Source organism: Monodelphis domestica, chromosome 5, assembly GCF_027887165.1.
Source record: "Monodelphis domestica isolate mMonDom1 chromosome 5, mMonDom1.pri, whole genome shotgun sequence".
Classification (NCBI taxonomy): Eukaryota; Metazoa; Chordata; class Mammalia; order Didelphimorphia; family Didelphidae; genus Monodelphis; species Monodelphis domestica.
The window spans coordinates 116,614,066-116,626,080 of record NC_077231.1 but is presented as its reverse complement, the minus strand read 5'-3'; the positions used below and the strand labels follow the sequence as shown (position 1 = coordinate 116,626,080).

Sequence of the window (12,015 nt, the reverse complement as noted above, 5' to 3'; positions counted from 1 at the left end):
TCAGGACTTGGCTGGTGCCTTTGCCCTTAGAAATCCTACTTGTCAGGCAGGCTGACTGTCCCTGTTGGCTCTTTGTTGTTTAGCCAAGGTTAAATGGCTAGCCTAGCCCAACATACTCTTTTTTTTTTTAAACCCTTACCTTCCATCTTGGAGTCAATACTGTGTGTTGGCACCAAGGCAGAAGAGCCATAAGAGCTAAGCAATGAGGGTTAAGTGACTTGCCCAGGGTGACACAGCTTGGAAGTGTCTGAGGCCACATTTGAACCTAGGACCTCCTGTCTCTAGGCCTAGCTCTCAATCCACTGAGCCACCCAGCTGCCATCAACATCCTCTCTTTCTTATAAACTGCTATGATTTGAATCTGACTATGAGTTTTTTCAAACAAGGCCATTTAGTAATTCAAGTAATAAAAAGGAAGGTGGGAATAGGTCTGTGGGAATAGGAGACCCTACAGGTTGTCTTTTCCTTCTTCAGCCAAGCCAAATGGCTCAGGCTTCAGCATCTCTTTCTCCTTCCTATCTAATCACTATCACTATCCTACTTCAAACAGATGTCAAATGTCCTTCTTGGGAAGGATGGGATGGGTCTTGGGGGGACCCCGTGAAGTTCAAGGGTTTAACATCCTTTAGCAGGAGCTGTTCTTTGCTTTCTTTTATTGATCATCTAAAGATGTCAGGAATCTTCTGTCTTCAGGGTAAGGCAAATAGAAGCAAGGCTCTGTCATCACAGTTTGGGCTCTTCAGCTTTGATCCTAGCTCTTGTCTCTCACAAGTTCACAGGGCAAAGACCACTTTCTCTACTCTCATTCCCACAAACCCCATCTGCTGCTCCAACTGCCACTCCTATCCTAGAAGCATTCTAAACGGTGGTTCCTCAGTTTCAGTTTTCCTTTCCACAACAGCTTAATCCTATTGGTATGGGATTCCTATCCTGGATATCTCACTGAAGACAAATTCTAAAGACTAGACTATGCTCAGAATCATACAGATATGTTTTAGGAAATAACTCCTTATTCAAGAAGCACTAACAATGAGCTTAGTTGCTCCTGTTTTGGAGCAGGATAGAACCATGACTCAGAATTGGGCAACAGTCAAGATTGCTATCAGATGGCAATCATTTCTCTTGTCAGAGGTACTTCAAAGATTCCTGGGATCTCCTTCTGCCTTGGTGATTCATGCCCTGGCGTTGTATCTCAGATCTGTAATAGTTAAAAGTTTGGTTTGAGAAAAATAATAAATAATTGTTGTGTTTGCAATTTATAAATGTTAATGTTAAAGTATAAGAAGTAGACTTTTAAAACCTTTATTTACAACTAACTACTAGTGATAGTAAGAGATACTAAAGTGGGAAATAAAGGAAGGAGGTTGAAAATATCATCTAGCTAAAAATACCCTAAATCCTAATCCTAGTGCTTCAAGACAATAAATGGGAACCTGAATTTGAATCTCACCAGAATCCAAAGTCTGGATCAGGAATCCAAAATCCAAGGAGCCAAAGATGCTGAAAACCTCAGCACACAAGAGGCCACAATCTCCAAGAAATCACCAGAGCTCACTCTCTTTAGGATAATGGCCACCAAAAAAAACCAAGCAAGAAGCCAAGTTCCCAAGAATGAAGAACTAAATGAATGTCTGAATCTCTCTCAGGCTCCCACTTATATATACAGTTTTCTCCAGCCATCAGCTCTCCCTATCACATCTCATGAATCGATCACAGCCTTAACATTTTCCTAACCCTGGGGGGCAGGGGTGGAGAGCATGGTGATTGTGGCCTTTTAGGGACTGAACTTAATTTCTTAGTGACATACTAAGTGTTAAGTTGGGATACATTAAGTTCTTGATTGATTATCTTAAAATAGACAAAGGGAATAAAAATTCCCTTTCTCAGTCCCCCAGTGATTTTATTGGGAGAGGAGCATGCTGAAATCTCCTATAGTTTCACCAATGAATTACTTGAAATATCCAACTTATACATGTAAAGATCTTCTAGCTAAAGGTGCATACAATACTGCACTTTCTAAGAGGAAATTATAATAGTTGGAGATAAGAGGGAAATAAAAGAGGAAGAGAGCAAAACCAATGATTGATAGGCACATTGACAAAAAAACTAATTAGGGGGCTGTCCCCACTGGCATAAGAGTTTACATTTAAAATAAATGTGTTCAATCCCTTTCAGTTCAATTAGTTATATCCAAAGTTCATTCTAGATTTTCTGATGCCATGTGTGGTTCCTGCAGACTTCTTTATGGAGCCTTCTTGAAACAGTTCACTTTTTTGATTCAGGGAGTTAGCAAACTTCTTCTCCTGAAATTTCTCCCAAAAATTTTTAAATCTTAGATTTTATTAAAATTATGTAATCATGGGGTTTGTGAATCAATTCTCAAATGAAAAAGCGAAATCATAAAAAAATCCATATGGAAGTGAAAAAATTAAATTTTGTGAAAAAATCTATGTATATGTAAAATTCTGAGTAAGTAAGAATATGCCCATAACAGGTCCTTGAATCAGGGCCCAATTAAAGTGAGTTATGCCCTACAAGTCTGTAGGACAATTGCAGTAACATTTTACTTTACCCATCAACAGCCAGGACAACAGAAAATTTCCACAATAAGAAGATAAAAAGGGACTAGATTCTGAGGTAAAAGGGGAATATGATTCCCTAGTGTGATTTTACTTTCAATCTCAGGGATAGGGGAGCCAAAACAGCAGCTGAACTAAGGCACTTATAGCTATCTGGGATGGTGGAGTCCAGTGTTTGACATTGTCAAAGAGCCCCTTCCTCAAACCTCAAAACAAGTCTTCTGTCTTGGTGCAAATTCTCATTTATCCCACAGGGATTGGTAGTGTTATGATTATAACAGAGGATGGAGAAGGAGAAGGAAAGGAGAGATGGTGGAGAGGGGGAGAGAGATGACCAGTGGTGGGAGAAAGTCTGTATAGCTCTCCCTCTCCCTCACTCCTAAAACATACAAGAAGGGTATCCATGTGAAGTTATTGTAACAGGGATAGACAGAGGCCATAGCCGGGTCAGTTGGCTTCTATGAATTAAGGATTAGACTTTCCCCCAGGACTTTGTTAATACCTGGGACCCAAGGAGCCTCCCCTGAACTCACAGTCTTGTCAAAAAAGACTGAATGGCTTTTGCTCTGGATTTTGCTGTTACCAAAACCGAATAGATAGTCTCTCCCAGTTCCCTCTTCTTCTCCATTTAACCTTCTTTTCTAACCACTAAAGACAATCTAGATCTGACTGCATTTTGCTCAAAATTTCAATTTCCTCTCTTAAAATTTTAACTTCTTTCTTTAATGCTTCTTCCCAGTCACTGTTATCTTCATCTTTCCCCTGGTGACCATTAAATATGTAAATTGCTACTCAACTCAATTCTTCAAGTTCCATATTAGACCACTTCAGGCAGTTGGTTTTCAAATAATCTTTGACCACTTTACAACAGTTTTCTACAACTTGTTTTCTCATCTGTCTGATATCTTTTTCTCTGGAAAGATCCAGGTCTATTTATCTACCTCCCATATTAATAAGTCTATCCATAAATTGGGAGGGATTTTCATCAGTATTTTGCTTAAGATTCTCAAATTTCAACCAGGTACAAGGCTTATAATAACAAGCCCTCATTGCTATTAGTAATGGCTCTAAAGCCTGGCATAATTTTAAGTAATCTTCCTCTCTGTTCATATTCCATTTAGGATCAGCCTGAGGCTAATGAATTGCTCTCCATCCTTGGGCCTGATTAACAAGAGAGATGATTTTATTTTTCTCTCTTTCCATTAAAAAATCTTAGAGTAAATTTTCAGTATCAATCCACATAGGACCATAAGTATGGTAAATGCACTCTAGGTTTTTATAACCCCAATGGGATCATCTTCAATGGAAGGAGTTTTTTGCTTGAATTTCTCAATATCTTGGGGGTGGTGGTGAAGGATGTATGCTGTCTCAAGGACACCACAACTCCAGTTTTATTGAAGGTGGGTAATTCCTTTAAGGGGAATAAGCTTTTAACAGAATTATTTTCAGTTTCTGAGGCTGGGATCTATGTTTGGTTTTCAATGGGTTAGGTAAGGGGAGGAGGAAGAATAAGTGAGCTGAGGGGTTGGTCTGGGCTTGGCGGATATAAGGGGTCAAAATGTAAAGGATCATTATAAAAGGTTAGACTGGATTATTCAAGAATAGTGTTGCCAGGAATTTAATTAATTCCAAAGAGAATTAATTTTAACATTTTTTTAATAAAATATAGAAAAATTGAAAGTAAGAGAATCAGAGAGAGTATAGGGTAAGATATCTAACCAACACACTAAGTAATTTATTTCAGCCCATGCTCAACCCATGCAGGGCAATTTAGTACTTAGCTGGAGGAGTCTTGGCTTTGAGCCAAGGACCTGGGGATGCAGGGAGCCTCTCTCAAGAGGGTAAGTCTTTCCTGAGGCTAGTCCCTTCAGAAAATCCAGGAAAGGAGTCACCTATTTTCCCTCACTACATGTCAGTCAAAAGGGGAAGCAGTCTGATATCTCAAGCCCAAGCTTCTCCAAAGTCAAGTTGAAGGTCTCAGAGTGGACCACGCACTGGAAGTTTCTTGGCATTTTAAAAGACCATTTGATGTGTACCAATTATAGCTAAAGCTTTTGCTTAGGACTGCCCAAGGGGTCAATACATGAATTATGATTTGTCACCCTGTATTTCACATGTGGGTCACAGACCTTCCCCATTCAATTCTGAGTTGTTTGCATGCATTTTTGGTGAGTAAATCTAAAGATGTGCAAGGGAGAGTTAATTAAATATTCACTATCAGGAGAGAGTTCATTTAATCTTCACAGGGAGTAGGGAGAAAGGATAGAGGTTGGAGTTGGGGGTGGGGTGTAAATGATTGTGGAAAGGGCAGAAGGATCAGAGGTAGGTGCAGGGGAATAATGGGTGGGTTTGGGTAGTAGACAGGGAAAAGCTGATCAAGGTAAGAGAGAAGGTGGCTATGGCAAGAGCAAGGAGGCTAGGAAGGATTGATGATGAGGGGATGTGGGGAGATGGATCAAGGTGGATCATTTGTGTAGTGTGAGGGATGGGTTGAGTAGGAGGAGGGAATGGGTCAAACTAGATGGGAAATGAATTGAACCAGATAGTAAATTCATCAGACAGGAAGAAGCAAAAACTGAATAGCCTTAGATTTTTTCAGTTTTTTTTTTTCTCAAGATATTCTATCTAAGCCTTGAGATCAGTTGAGCTATCTTTCAGTTGATTTCTCTTGGGGAGGAATGAGTAAACTATTTGATAAATTTGAAAGTATCCCATCAGTACAATCACAACCAGAAATGGTAAGAGATGAAGACAAACTAAAGTACCATCGTTTATCTAGATTCCTTTGGTCATACCTCTGGAGTTCTCCATACTGAGGAGGATTCCCACACTGAGTACCATGTGGACAAAGCCCATTTTAGGTGTTTTGGTGTGAGTCATGATTTGTCTCATTTGGATTATGATTTCTAGAATTATTATTCCTAAAGTTACTATTATTCCTGAAATTTTTTTTCTATACCTGATTTCACTTTCTATAGTTCATCATTAGGTGACCCATTTTTCCACAGAAATAACCCATTAGTGTTCAATTTGTGGGATTCTTGCAAAGGGGCTATGACCACTCCTTGATTTGAATTTCCTCTTTCAACTTTTTCAGTTAATGCTTTTATTTCCTTCCTTAATGCCTCCATTAAGTCATTGATCTCTTCATCTTTCCTTTTATGGGCATTAAAGACATAAACTGCTACTCTTCTTAATTTCTCAAGATCCATATTAGGTCAGTTTGGGCAGTTAGTCTTAAAATAGTCTTTGACCACTTTACAACAGTACTTTACAAACTGTCTTCTTATTTTCCCGACATCCCTTTCTCTGGACAGATCCAGGTCTATATATCTACTTCCCAGCTCAATAAGCCTATTCATCAACTGAGACAGATTTTGATCTTTTGGTTTTTTTTTTTAATATTATTTTATTTGGTCGTTTTCATACATTATTCACTGGAAACAAAGATCGTTTTCTTTTCCTCCCTTCCCCTTCCCCCCCCCCCCCCCCCCCCGCCTTTCCCTCTCCCATAGCCGACGCATGATTCCACTGGTTATCACATGTGTTCTTGACTCGAACCCATTTCCCTGTTGTTGGAGTTTGCATTAAAGTATTCATTTAGAGTCTCTCCTCAGTCTTATCTCCTCCAACCCTGTAGTCAAGCAGTTGCTTTTCAGCGGTGTTTTTACTCCCACAGTTTATCCTCTGCTTGTGGGTAGTATTTTTTTTTAGATCCCTGCAGATTGTTCAGGGAAATTGCATTGATACTAATGGAGAAGTCCATCACCTTCGATTGTACCACAATGTATCAGTCTCTGTGTATAATGTTTTCCTGGTTCTGCTCCTTTCGCTCTGCATCACTTCCTGGAGGTTGTTCCAGTTCACATGGAATTCCTCCACTTTATTATTCCTTTTAGCACAATAGTATTCCATCACCAACATATACCACAATTTGTTCAGCCATTCCCCAATTGAAGGGCATCCCCTCATTTTCCAATTTTTGGCCACCACAAAGAGCGCAGCTATGAATATTTTTGTACAAGTCTTTTTGTCCATTATCTCTTTGGGGTACAAGCCCAGCAGTGCTATGGCTGGATCAAAGGGCAGACAGTCTTTTATCGCCCTTTGGGCATAGTTCCAAATTGCCCTCCAGAATGGTTGGATCAATTCACAACTCCACCAGCAATGAATTAATGTCCCCACTTTGCCACATCCCCTCCAGCATTCATTACTTTGCATAGCTGTCATGTTAGCCAATCTGCTAGGTGTGAGATGATACCTCAGAGTTGTTTTGATTTGCATCTCTCTGATTATAAGAGATGTAGAGCACTTTTTCATGTGCTTATTAATAGTTTTGATTTCTTTGGCTGAGAATTGCCTGTTCATGTCCCTTGCCCATTTGTCAATTGGAGAATGGCTTGATTTTTTGTACAATTGATTTAGTTCTTTATAAATTTTAGTAATTAAACCTTTGTCAGAGGTTTTTATGAAGATTGTTTCCCAATTTGTTGCTACCCTTCTGATTTTGGTTACATTGGTTTTGTTTGTACAAAAACTTTTTAATTTGATGTAATCCAGATTATTTATTTTGCATTTTGTAACTCTTTCTAATTCTTGCTTGGTTTTGAAGTATTTCCCTTCCCAAAGGTCTGACATGTATACTATTCTGTGTTCGCCTAATTTTCTTATAGTTTCCTTCTTTATGTTCAAGTCAATCACCCATTTTGAATTTATCTTGGTGTAGGGTGTGAGGTGTTGATCTAAGCCTAATCTTTCCCACACTTTCCTCCAATTTTCCCAGCAGTTTTTATGAAATAGTGGATTTTTGTCCCAAAAGCTGGGATCTTTGGGTTTGTCATATACTGTCTTGCTGAGGTTGCTTGCCCCCAGTCTATTCCACTGATCCTCCTTTCTGTCTCTTAGCCAGTACCAAATTGTTTTGATGACCGCTGCTTTGTAATATAGTCTGAGATCTGGGACTGCAAGACCCCCTTCCTTTGTATTTTTTTTTCATTAATTCCCTGGATATCCTTGATCTTTTGTTATTCCAAATGAACTTTGTTATGTTTTTTTCTAAATCAGTAAAAAAATTTTTTGGAAGTTCAATGGGTATGGTACTAAATAGATAGATGAGTTTGGGTAGGATGGTCATTTTTATTATATTGGCTCGTCCTACCCATGAGCAGTTAATGTTCTTCCAATTGTTCAAGTCTAGTTTTAGTTGTGTGGAAAGTGTTTTGTAGTTGTGCTCATATAGATCCTGTGTTTGTCTCGGGAGATAGATTCCTAAGTATTTTATTTTGTCTTGGGTAATTTTGAATGGGATTTCTCTTTCTAGTTCTTGCTGCTGAGCTGTGTTGGAATTATATAGAAATGCTGATGACTTATGTGGGTTTATTTTGTATCCTGCAACTTTGCTAAAGTTGTTGATTATTTCAATTAGCTTTTTGGTTGAGTCTCTAGGATTCTTTAAGTAGACCATCATGTCATCTGCAAAGAGCGATAATTTGGTCTCCTCCTTGCCTATTTTGATGCCTTCAATTTCTTTTTCTTCTCTAATTGCTACTGCTAGTGTTTCTAATACAATGTCAAATAATAGAGGTGATAATGGGCATCCTTGTTTCATTCCTGATCTTATTGGGAATGGATTTAGTTTATCCCCATTGCAGATGATATTAGCTGATGGTTTTAGATATATACTGTTTATTATTTAATCTTAGTATTAGTATAATCTTAGTATTATCGCAGTTCCCCCCTCCCTTTTCCTTTCTTTGCCCCAACTTTCCCCAAATCTTCTTAATGCCCCAATCTTTCCCTATGCATGTTTCTTCTAACTACTCTTATGATGATACAATTTATGAGAGTTACACAAAACATTTTCCCCACATATTAATTTATATAATTTGATGTAAATGTAGTCCTTATAGAAGAGAGTTTGACTTAAAGAAAAAGATAGGATTTATCTCCTTTTCCCTTTCTTTCATATTTACCTTTTCATGTTTCTCTTGCTTTCTGTGCTTGGATATCGAACTTTCCACAGAGCTCTGGTCTTTTCTTAGCAAATGCTTGGAAATCTTCTATTTTGTTGAATGCCCATACTTTCCCCTGGAAGTATATAGTCAGTTTTGCTGGGTAGTTGATTCTTGGTTGGAGACCCAGCTCTCTTGCCTTTCTAAATATCGTGTTCCATGCTTTGCGGTCTCTTAGTGTGTTAGCCGCTAAGTCGTGTGTGATCCTTATGGGAGCCCCCTTATATCTGAAGCTCTTCTTCTTGGCTTCTTGTAGGATTTTCTCCTTTACTTGGAAGCTCTTGAATTTGGCAATTACATTCCTAGGCATTGTCTTTTGGGGATTTAGTATAGAAGGTGTTCTATGAATCCTTTCTATTTCTATTTTGCCCCCTTGCTCCAGAACGTGGGGGCAATTTTCTTTTATAATCTCCTGTAGAATAATATCCAATTTGTTGTTTACCTCTGGTTTTTCTGGGAGACCGATAATACGGAGATTTTCTCGTCTTCCTCTGTTCTCCAGGTCCGTGACCTTCTCAGTGAGATATTTTATGTTTTCTTCTAATTCATTAATTATTTAGGTTTGCTTTATTGATTCTTGCTGTTTTATCATCTCACTTTCTTTGAGGTGCTTAATTCTGATCATTAGGGACTGATTTTGCTTTTCAGCCTTGTCTGCCCTTCTATTGGATGCTTCGAGTTCTTTTTCCAATTGAGCATTCTTATCTGTCAGACTGCTGATCTCTTTCTCCCATTTTTCTTTCCAGGTTTCCATCTTTTGGATAAGTTCCAGTTTGAGATCTTCCAGAGCTTGTTGATAGTTTCCATTTTGGGAGGCATGTTCTGAATTTTTTTTTGATTTCCTCCTCATTCTCCTCTTTTCCTTGGGTACTTCCACCATAAAAGTTTTCAATAGTCACTTTTTCCCTTTCTTCCTGGAGGCTTGATTTTGGGCCATGTGAGCCATCCCTTTGGTGGTTTTATTCCCCTTTCCTTTTTGGTTTGGGATCTGGGTTATATGAGCGGTTTTTCTGTGAATTTAGGTTGCTTCAGACTAGTTCTTCCCAGCCTCAGAGCCCAGGTATTCAGCTCCGCCCAGATAATCAGCATGTTGTTCAGCACAGCCCGCCCCAAGTACAGTTCCGCTGGATTCTCCAGTGAAAGCGCCCTGAGACGTTTTTTCCTGGCAGTCCCCAGATCCCAAGGACCCTGGAGTGCCCCCCCAGACAGAGACGCTCCCCACTCACTCGCTGTCCCGGTGAGCGCTCAGGTAGCTCACTCTGGTTTAGTGGGGGAAGTGGGGGTGGGGAAAGGGCGGCTCAGTTCACTTTTCTGTGCAAGCTTTTCCTTCTTATTTTAGTGTGGAAATGTTCAAGCCCCACGTACCTTTGCCTCTGTGGGGTACTGGGGAGTCCTTCTGTTCCTCCAAAGGTGATTTTATGCTCCTTTGATGTAGTCTATTTCGTTCGGTGCCGGGGAGAGGAAGCGTGTGGCGTCTAGATTGCAGCCATGATTACCCGGAAGTCTTTTGGTTTTTTTTTTTAAGATTTTTGAAATTTGTGCATGTACCAGGTCTATCAGGGCAAGCTCCCATTGCATCGAATATCACATTCCTAAATACCCATAATTGTAAACAACCTTTTTTCAACATTCAGGTTCCATTTTGGGTCTTCTTTTGGCCAATGAATGGCATCCCTCACTTGGGCCTCATTAACAAGAGACAGAATCTTATTTCCTTTTCTTCTCATTAGAAAGGCATGGAGCAAACATTCCATGTCAATTAATGTGGGATCATAAATGTGGTAAATAGTTTCTTATCATCACAATGGGGTCATCAAAGCGTATTTACTTTGTGTAAGATTTAGAATTGGTTTGACAGAATATAAGAATGAAAATAATTGAATCGTGGTCTATGCTTATAAAAATAATTAACTTGTCTAGTCCAAATGACTGTAAGCAGCTTTTATTTACAACAAGGTAGAGATAATAAAAAGGGAAATAGAGGAAAGAGGTAGAAAAATCACCTAGCTATGATTATCCTAAGTCCTAATCCTTATGCATCCAGGCTACAAATGTGGATCCAAAATCACGTCTCACCAGAATCCAAAGTCCTAATTAGGAAGCCAAAATCCAAAGAGCCAGGAGATACTGAAATGAAAAGTTTGATGAAAACCTTCCTCACAAATGAATCCAAAACCACCAAGAATCTCATCAGAGCTCAAGCTAAAGAGAGTGTCCCATCTAAAGACCATCCTAGAGAGAGGGTCTCCTCCTGGAAGAACCAAGGAAGGAATGAGTGAATCTTGTCCCTTGGTCTTGCATTTAATAGTCCTTTTTCCACTTCATTTCCTGCCTCTCTCCCACTTCAGAAGAACCAATTACAGCCTCCCAATTTGCTTAGCACTGCCCAAGGGGGACAGGGGATGTTCTTGTGGCCTTTGGGTGTGTGAACTAGTAAGCTATTTGTGAGTTCTCTTTTCTAGTTTGTAAAAATAACAACTCAATGAATTGATTATGGATATAAACTTATTTGATACTCTGCTTGCTGTGCTTACAAAGTATCTTCAGTTTCTATCAGTAAAGTGAAGCTCATAATTGAACTTCTCTTCAGGACCAGGTACAAGGTCATTAAGGAGACTCTTGATACACAAAAACAAACTATTTATTGAGAATATAAGGGTATAAAAGGATTTCTAACTCTAAAGGATTCTAACTCCACCCAAAATAAAACTCCCTGGTTCCTCAAGGAACTGCTTCTCTTATTTCCACAGGCTACACTAATCCTTCCTGATCTGACTAACCCAAATTTTCCCTATTCTACAATAAACGAATACAATTATCCTTATAAGAAGTATATAATTCTTAACTTTGTCTCCAAGTCATAAAAATAACAAAAGCCAGCTGGTTGAGCCTCATTAAGAACCAAGTTAGGACTCTGAGCCTTAGCCGACTCAGAGACCAAACCAAAGACTGAATCTTTCTTTGGTCTCCTAAGAGAGAAAATAATGTATGTAACAGCAATAGACGGTTACTAATATTTCCCAAGTTGAAAAAGAAAATCAGTTAGCTTCTTCAAGCTTACCCTCCTTTCCCTCTACCTTCAGACAGTAAGGAGAGAGAGAAAAGATGTCACCTGCTCCCAGCATTCAGAGAGAGAGCAACTGCCACTCTCAGAGAGCAACTACCCCAAAAAAACCCTTTGCACCTCCCACACACACTGTCCTTATATGAAACTGACACTCTGTCCCAGCTCTATTTCAAACCCCAATTCTTTCTCAAGCCAGCTTATCCACTTCTTACCTCTAAACTAATGTGACAAGACTTAATTTCTAATATCATCCTTATAAGTGACTTACCAAGTGCTAAGTAGGAGTATTTAAAATTCTTGATTTTGTGGAAAGGAAACTGAGGAACCATTTTAGAATGTTGGCAGGAGGGAAGAGTGG

General features: G+C 39.2%; 1 long non-coding RNA gene across 1 annotated transcript; it reads right to left on the bottom strand.

Moving 5' to 3' along the window:
* Positions 1–636: 636 nt before the first annotated feature.
* LOC103102490 (uncharacterized) lies at positions 637–12,004 on the bottom strand. Its single transcript, XR_472695.2, has 2 exons — positions 11,926–12,004; positions 637–1,198 (listed from the first exon to the last, which is right to left on the bottom strand). It is a non-coding gene; the product is annotated as an uncharacterized LOC103102490 (long non-coding RNA).
* Positions 12,005–12,015: the final 11 nt, after the last annotated feature.